The sequence below is a fragment of the Salvelinus alpinus genome, chromosome 4 (assembly GCF_045679555.1).
Source record: "Salvelinus alpinus chromosome 4, SLU_Salpinus.1, whole genome shotgun sequence".
Classification (NCBI taxonomy): Eukaryota; Metazoa; Chordata; class Actinopteri; order Salmoniformes; family Salmonidae; genus Salvelinus; species Salvelinus alpinus.
In genome coordinates this window covers 42,406,563-42,416,015 of record NC_092089.1, presented here as the reverse complement: position 1 = coordinate 42,416,015, position 9,453 = coordinate 42,406,563, and positions in this window count along the sequence as shown.

The window sequence follows — 9,453 nt, the reverse complement described above, 5'->3', positions numbered from 1 at the left end:
GAATCATACCTTGATTACAAATTATGTCATAAAGGAAAACGTCCCTAGCGGACGGAACACATATGACAGCTGGTTACACAAAGAAAAGGGGGCTGGGTTTGAGTGAAAGAGCAGGAAGACTGAAGAACAAAGGGAGAAGTGATGTCTCTATCAGGCCGTAGGCAGCTACTCTATCGTAAATACAGAATCTTATGCATTCTAAATTACCGCCCATTTGGAAAAGGAAAATGCAAGAAATATTTACTCTGAGCTGCGCTTCAATAGGTTGGTGGTAGATGGAAGGCCGTGTTGCCCAACAGAGTCCTTTGTCCTTTGAAGAGTGTCTCTGGTGGTGAACGGGATACGTTGTAGTGTCGTCGTTGTGTGGTAGACGGGATACTCCGTCTGTCCTTTCCTAGCCCACGTTTACAGCTGCTGTTGCTAACTCAACGGCTAGGAGGTATCACTTCTGTAGTGAATAAGAGTTCAAAGTTCATACCATTCACAACCAAAGCTCACGCTGAGGTTGGCTTAGTTCTGTAGTTGACATGTTAGTCCCTTTTAACGTTTGGACCGTCGTCCTCACATCCTCGGAATAGGAGGTTACATTTTCGTCAAGGGCTTTATATAGTGGAGTGAGAAGAGTGTGTTTTCATAGTTTTATAACCCATGTATCTTCACAGGGGCGGGCCACTGATTGAGCAGAGCCCAAACCTTATGAAAACCCAAATCTCTCATTTGGAAGCTAAAATTACATTTAATCTTTTCACCAATAATTTTATATTCAAACATTTAAATTGCCCAACAATTCCATGTGAATCTGATAACTATAATGTGTAGACTTTCCACTGTAGAGTTTATGTCATCCTATCATTGATGAGAATGTCTCAGATGACAACCGAACTGACATCATATTCATTAAGTACCAACGCATATGTTCAACTGGTCGGATTACCAAAATATGGTTCATTTCCCCCCAACTTCTTTGATGTTCCTAGACTCTGTTTAACAAAGGCTTTTCAAGAGTCCCTCTGTAGAGTCAAGAGAGAGAGGGAAGGGAGAAAGGTATTTATGGAGGGGTCATAAACCTTACCCACAGGCCAACGTCATGACACTGGTTAAAGGTTAATTCGTGAAATTTCTTTCCTTCTTAATGCGTTTGAGCCAATCAGTTGTATTATGACAAGGTAGCCCTATTTGGTAAAAGACCAAGTCCATATTATGGCAAAAACAGCTCAAATAAGCAAAGAGAAACAACAGTCCATCATTACTTTAAGACATGAAGGTCAGTCAATCCAGAAAACGTCTAGAACTTTGAAAGTTTCTTCAAGTGCAGTTGCAAAAACCATCAAGCGCTATGATGAAACTGGCTCGCATGAGGACCGCCACATGAAAGGGAGACCCAGAGTTACCTCTAATGAACTTAGAAATCACAGCACAAGTAAATGCTTCACAGAGTTAAAGTAACAGACACATCTCAACATCAACTGTTCAGAGGAGACTACGTGAATCAGGCCTTCATGGTCAAATTGCGGCAAAAAAACACTACTAAAGGACACCAATAATAAGAAGAGACTTGCTTGGGCCAAGAAACACGAGCAATGGACATTTGACCGGTGGAAATCTGTCCTTTGGTCTGATGAGTCAAAATTTGAGATTTTTGGTTCCAACCGCCGTGTCTTTGAGAGACACAGAGTAGGTGAACAGATGATCTCTGCATGTGTGGTTCCCACCATAAAGCATGGAGGAGGAGGTGTGATGATGTGGGGGGGATTGCTGATGATGCTGTCTGTGATTTATTTAGAATTCAAAGCATACTTAACCAGCATGGCTACCACAGCATTCTGCAGCGATACACCATCCCATTTGGTTTGCACTTAGTGGGACTATCATTTGTTTTTCAACAGAACAATGACCTCCAGGCTGTGTAAGGGCTATTTGACCAAGAAGGAGAGTGATGGAGTGCTGCATCAGATAACTTGGCCTCCACAATCACCCGACCTCAACCCAATTAAGATAATTTGGGATGAGTTGGACCGCAGAGTGTAGGAAAAGCAGCCAACAAGTGCTCAGCATATGTGGGAACTCCTTCAAAACTGTTGGAAAAGCATTCCAGGTGAAGCTGGTTGAGCGAATGCCAAGACTGTGCAAAGCTGTCACCAAGGCAAAGGGTGGCTACTTTGAAGAATCTAAAATCTAAAATATATTTTGATTTGTTTAACACTTTTTTGGTTGCTACATGATTCCATATATATTATTTCATAGTTTATGTCTTCACTATTATTCTACAATGTAGAAAATAGTAAAATAAAGAAAAAACCCTTGAATGAGTAGGTGTTAGTGGATTCGGCTATAAGTGGATTTGGCTATTTCAGCCACAACCGTTGATGGCAGGTGTAGAAAATTGAGCACAGTCATGAAATCTCCATAGACAGACATTGGCAGTAGAATGGCCTACATGAATTGCTTGGTGACTTTCAACATGGCACCGTCACAGGATGCCACCTTTCCAACAAGTCAGTTCGTCAAATTTCTGCCCTGCTAGAGCTGCCCCGGTCAACTGTAAGTGCTGTTATTTTGAAGTGGAAACTTCTAGAAGAAACAACGGCTCAGCTGAGTAGTGGTAGTCCACACAAGCTCACAGAACGGGATCGCAGAGTGCTGAATTTTTTTATTTATACATGATTTATTTAACATTTATTTAACTAGGCAAGTCAGTTAACCTCTCTTGGGTAAGTGAGACGTTAGCGTCCCACCTCTTCAACAGACAGTGAAACTGCTGGGCGCCAAATTCAAATACAGAAATACTCATTATAAAAATTCAGAAAACAAAACATATTTTACATAGGTTTAAAGATTAACTTCTTGTGAATCCAACCACGGTGTCAGATTTTAAAAATGCTTTACGGCGAAAGCATACCTTACGATTATTTGAGAACATAGCCCAGCAGACAAATCATTACAAACAGTAACCAGCCAAGTAGAAGAGTTACACAAGTCAGAAACAGAGATAAATTAATCCCTTACCTTTGATGATCTTCATATGGTTGCACTCAGCAGACATCCATTTACTCAATAAATGTTCCTTTTGTTCGATAAAGTCTCTTTATATCCAAAAACCTCCGTTTTGTTCGCGCGTTTTCTTCAGTAATCCACAGGCTCAAACGCAGTCAAAACAAACGCAGTCAAAACAAACGCAGTCAAAACAAAAAATCCAAATTGTATCCGTAAAGTTCATAGAAACATGTCAAACGATGTTAATATTCAATCCTCAGGTTGTTTTTAGCCTAAATAATCAATAATATTTCAACCGGACAATAACGTCGTCAATATAAAAGGTAAACAAGAAAGGCACTCTCTCGGTCGCACGCATGAAAAAGCTCTGTGACACTTTAGGGTCCACTCATTCAGACTGCTCTTACTTCCTCATTTTTCAGAATACAAGCCTGAAACAATTTCTAAAGACTGTTGACATCTAGTGGAAGGCATAGGAACTGCAATTTGAGTCCTAAGTCAATGGATACTGTAATGGCATTGAGAAAAAAACGTTTAAAAAAACTAAATAACTACTTCCCGAATGGATTTTTCTCAGGTTTTCCCCTGCCAAATCAGTTCTGTTATACTCACAGACACTATTTTAACAGTTTTGGAAACTTTAGAGTGTTTTCTATCCAAAAATACCAGTTATATGCATATCATATCTTCTGGGCCCGAGAAGCAGGCAGTTTAATTTGGGTATGCTTTTCATCCAAAATTCCGAATGCTACCCTAGAGAAGTTAAGAACAAATTATTATTTACAATGACACCCTACCAAAAGGCCTCCTGCGTGGACGGGGGATTTTTTTATTTTATTTTTTTATATAGGACAAAACACACATCACGACAAGAGAGACAACATAACATTACACTAAGAGAGACCTAAGACAACAATATAGCATGAAAGCAACACAACATGACAACAACATGGTAGCAACATAACGTGGCAGCAGCACAACATGGTAGCAGCACAAAACATGGTACAAACATTATTGGGCACAGACAACAGCACAAAGGGCAAGAGAGTAGAGACAACAATACATCACGCAAAGCAGCCACAACTGTCAGTAAGTCTCCATGATTGAGTCTTTGAAAGAAGAGATTGAGATAGAACTGTCCAGTTTGAGTGTTTGAAGCAGCTCATTCCAGTCGCTAGCTGCAGCAAACAGAAAAGACAAGTGACCCAGGGATGTGTGTGCTTTGGGGACCTTTAACAGAATGTGACTGTCAGAACGGGTGTTGTATGTGGAGGATGAGGGCTGCAGTAAATATCTCAGATAGGGGGGAGTGAGACCTAAGAGGGTTTAATAAATAATTAACAACCTGTGGGTATTGCGACAGGGATATACAGAGATGACCAGTTTACAGAGGAGTATAGAGTGCAGTGATGTGTCCTATAAAGAGCATTGGTGGCAGATCTGATGGCCGAATGGTAAAGAACATCTAGCCGCTCGAGAGCACCATTACCTGCCGATCTATAAATTACGTTTCCGTAATCTAGAATGGGTAGGATGGTCATCTGAATCAGGGTTAGTTTGGCAGCTGGGATGAAAGAGGAGCAATTACAATAGAGGAAACCAAGTCTAGATTTAACTTTAGCCTGCAGCTTTGATATGTGCTGAGAGAAGGACAGTTTACCGTCTAGCCTTACTCCTAAGTACTTGTATGAGGTGACTACCTCAAGCTCTAAACCCTCAGAGGTAGTAATCACACCTGTCGGGAGAGGGGCATTCTTCTTACCAAACCATATGACATTTGTTTTGGAGGTGTTCAGAACAAGGTTAAGGGCAGAGAAAGCTTGTTGGACACTAAGAAAACTTTGTTGTAGAGTGTTTAATACAAAATCTGGGGAGGGGCCAGCTGAGCATAAGACTATCATCTACATATAAAGGGATGAGAGTGCTTCCTACTGCCTGAACTATGTTGTTGATGTAAATTGAGAAGAACGTGGACCTAGGATCGAGCCTTGGGGTACTCCCTTGGTGACAGGCAGATGTTCTGACTTTATACATTGCACTCTTTGAGAGAGGTAGTTAGCAAACCAGGCCAAAGACCCCTCAGAGACACCAATACCCCTTAGCCGGCCCATAAGAATGGAATGGTCTACCGTATCAAAAGATTTGGCCAAGTCAATAAAAATATCAGCACAACATTGCTTAGACTCAAGGGCAATGGTGACATCATTGAGGACCTTTAAGGTTGCAGTGACACATCCATAACCTGAGCGGAAATCAGATTGCATACCACAGAGAATACTATAGACATCAAGAAAGCCAGTCAGTTGATTATTGCCAAGTTTTTCTAACACTTTTGATAAACAGGGCAAAATAGAAATAGGCCTATAACAGTTATGATCAGCTTGATCTCCCCCTTTAAATAAAGGACTAACCGTGGCTGCCTTACAAGCAATGGGAACCTCCCCAGAGAGGAGAGACGGGTTAAAAAGGTCAGAGATAGGCCAAAGACCCAAATGCAGACTGTGTTGAAGTAACAATGTTTATTACGGCAACAGGGGCAGGCAAACAACAGGTCAAGGCAGGCAGGGGTCGATAATCTAGAATAGTGTGGCAAGGGTGCAGGACGGCAGGCAGGCCCAGGTCAGGCAGAGGTCGGTAATCTAGAGTAGTGGCAAGGTACAGGACTGCAGACAGGCTCAGGGTCAGGCAGGTGGGCTCAGCGTCAGAACAGGCAAGGGTCAAAACCAGGAGGGCGAGGGAATCCAGATTGGGAATCCAGATTTCTAATTGACCTTCTTGCAGTTCCTACCGCTTCCACTGGATGTCAACAGTCTTTAGAAATTGGTTGAGATTTTTTCCTTTGTGTAATGAAGAAGTACGGCCATCTTGAACGAGTGTCACTTGAAGTGTACTGTTAGGTAGAGGTGCATGACCAGAAAGCTAGCTACAGTTTGTTTTAATCCTGTATTGAACACAGATCATCCTGTCTTCAATTTGATCGATTATTTACGTAAAAAAATACCTAAAGTTGTATTACTAAAGTAGTTTGAAATGTTTTGGCAAAGTTTACAGGTAACTTTTTGAGATATTTTGTAGTTACGTTGCACAAGTTGGAACCGGTGTTTTTCTGGATCAAACGCACCAAATAAATGGACATTTTGAATATATATCGACGGAATTAATCGAACAAAAGGACCATTTGTGATGTTTATGGGACATATTGGATTGCCAACAACTGAAGCTCGTCAAAGGTAAGGCATGAATTATATTTTTATTTCTGCGTTTTGTGTCGCGCCTGCAGGGTTGAAATATGCTTCTCTCTTTGTTTACTCTGTTGCTATCCTCAGATAATAGCATCGTTTGATTTCGCCGAAAAGCCTATTTGAATTCTGACATGTTGGCTGGATTCACAACAAGTGTAGCTTTAATTTTGTATCTTTCATGTGTGATTTAATGAAAGTTTGATTTTTATAGTAATTTATTTGAATTTGGCGCTCTGCATTTTCTCTGGCTTTTGGCCAAGTGAGACAGTAGCGTCCCGCCTAAACTCAGTTTTTTGGATATAAATATGAACTTTACCGAACAAAACATACATGTATTGTGTAACATGAAGTCCTATGAGTGTCATCTGATGAAGATCATCAAAGGTTAGTGATTCATTTTATCTCTATTTCTGCTTTTTGTTACTCCTCTCTTTGGCTGGAAAAATTGCTGTTTTTCTGTGACTTGGCTCTGACCTACCATAATCGTTTGGTGTGCTTTCGTCGTAAAGCCTATTTGAATTCTGACATGTTGGCTGGATTCACAACAAGTGTAGCTTTAATTTGGTATCTTTCATGTGTGATTTCGTGAAAGTTGATTTTTATAGTAATTTATTTGAATTTGGCGCTCTGCATTTTTACTGGCTTTTGGCCAAGTGGGACGTTAGCGTCCCACATATCCCAGAGAAGTTAAAGAAGAAAGGGTCTAAACCATCTGACCCAGATGGTTCGACCGTAATCTTGCAGAGCTACTCCACCTCAACAAAAAATTTGAAAAATGTGAGAGCTCACATGCAGTTGTGTCTCTCACTCTCCCTCTCTTTTTAAGTGCGTAGCACGTAAAACATTATCTGTCCTCGGTTGCAACACTGCACAAGAACTGTTTGTCGGGTGGTTCATGAAATGGGTTTCTATGGCTGAGCAGCCGCACACAAGCCTAACATCACCATGTGCAATGCCAAACGTTTGCTGGAGATATGAAAAAATGGCGCCGGAGAAGAAGGCTGATGTTTTACATGTCCCCAACCGATTGTGTTTTTTTGTTTGTTTATTTGCGTTGTTTGTAACTTATTTTGTGTACATAATGTTGCAGCTACCGTCTCTTATGACCGAAAATAACTTCTGGACATCAGGACTGCGATTACTCACCACGAACTGGCAGAATCCTTTTTTTCCTTTAACGAGTCTGACGAGCCCGACGCGAATGATATAGTGCTTTCTCGGGAACAGGCCCAAATCCCCGTGATTTGCGTGAAGAGGAGGCAGAGAAAAAGGGGCCAGAGGGCGGGCTGTCTTCTGAGAATTCATAGGCGATCGAATAAACCTCCACTTCCTTGCATTCTGCTAGAAAATGTGCAATCTTTGGAGAATAAAATCGATGACCTATGCGGAAGATTAAACTACCAACAGGACATTCAAAACTGTAATACCTTATGCTTCACGGAGTCGTGGCTGAACAGCGGCGTCTGGTAAGACAAGGGGCGGCGGACTATGTATTTTTGTAAATAACAGCTGGTGCATGACATCTAAGGAAGTCTCGAGCTATTGCTCGCCTGAGGTGGAGTATCTCATGATAAGCTGTAGACCACACTATCTATCTAGAGACTTTTCATCTGTATTTTTCGTAGCTGTTTACAGACTGAGGCCGGCACTAAGACAGCATTGAATGAGATGAATTCCGCCATAAGCAAACAAGAAAACGCTCACCCAGAGGCAGCGATCCTAGTAGCCGGGGACTTTAATGCAGGGAAATTTAAATCCGTTTTACCAAATTTCTATCGGCATGTTAAATGTGCAACCAGAGGGGAAAAAAACTCTTGACCACCTTTACTCCACACACAGAGACGCATACAAAGCTCTCCCTCGCCCTCCATTTGGAAAATCTGACCATAATTCTATACTCCTGATTCCTGCTTACAAGCAAAAATTAAAGCAGGAAGCACCAGTGACTAGATCAATAAAAAAGTGGTCACTATGAAGCAGATGCTACAGGACTGTTTTGCTAGCACAGATTGGAATATGTTCCGGGATTCCTCCGATGGCATTGAGGAGTACACCACATCAGTCATTGGCTTCATCAATAAAAGCATCAATGACGTCGTCCCCACAGTGATCGTACGTACATGCTCCAACCAGAAGCCATGGATTACAGGCAACATCCGCACTGAGCTAAAGGGTAGAGCTGCCGATTTCAAACAGCGGGACTCTAACCCGGAAGCTTATAAGAAATCCTGCTATGCCCTCCGACGAACCATCAAACAGGCAAAGCATCAATACAGGACTAAGATCGATTCGTACTACACTGGCTCTGACGCTCGTTGGAATTGGCAGGTCTTGCGAACCATTATAGACTACAAAGGGAAGCACACCCAAGAGCTGCCCATTGACACGAGCCTACCAGACGAGCTAAACTACTTCTATGCTCGCTTCGAGGCAAATAACACTGAAACATGCATGAGAGCACCAGCTGTTCTGGAAGATTGTGTGATCGCACTCTCCGCAGCCGATGTGAGTAAGACCTTTAAACAGGTCAACATTCACAAGGCCGTAGGGCCAGACGGATTACCAGGACTTGTACTGCGAGCATGCACTGACCAACTGGCAAGTGTCTTCACTGACATTTTCAACCTCTCCCTGTCCGAGTCTGTAATACCAACATGTTTTAAGCAGACCACCATAGTGCCTGTTACTAAGGTAACCTGCCTAAATGACTACCGACCCGTAGCACTCACGTCTGTAGCCATGAAGCCCGGTCATGGCTCACATCAACACCATTATCCCAGACCCACTCCAATTTGCATACTGCTCCAACAGATCCACAGATGATGCAATCTCTATTGCACTCCACACTGCCCTTTCACACCTGGACAAAAGGAACACCTACAATGGGGAGAACAACAGGTTTTCCTACTTACAAAGCATGTAGAGGTCTGTAATTTTTATCATAGTTATACTTCAACTGTGAGAGACGGAATCTAAATCCAGAAATTCACATTGTATGATTTTTAAGTAATTAATTAGCATTTTATTGCATGACATATTTACCAGGGGTCGCTCCTCTCTCGGTCGTACCCCAGACTCATTTGATATTGTTGGAAACTTACGGTTGTTGCCAAAATTTAATGAGAAGGAGCCTGAGACGTTCTTTTCCTTGGAGCTTGTTGCTGACGCGCTCTCTCGTGCGCCGTTACTGAATGTCTACGTGACTGACCATTGTTTA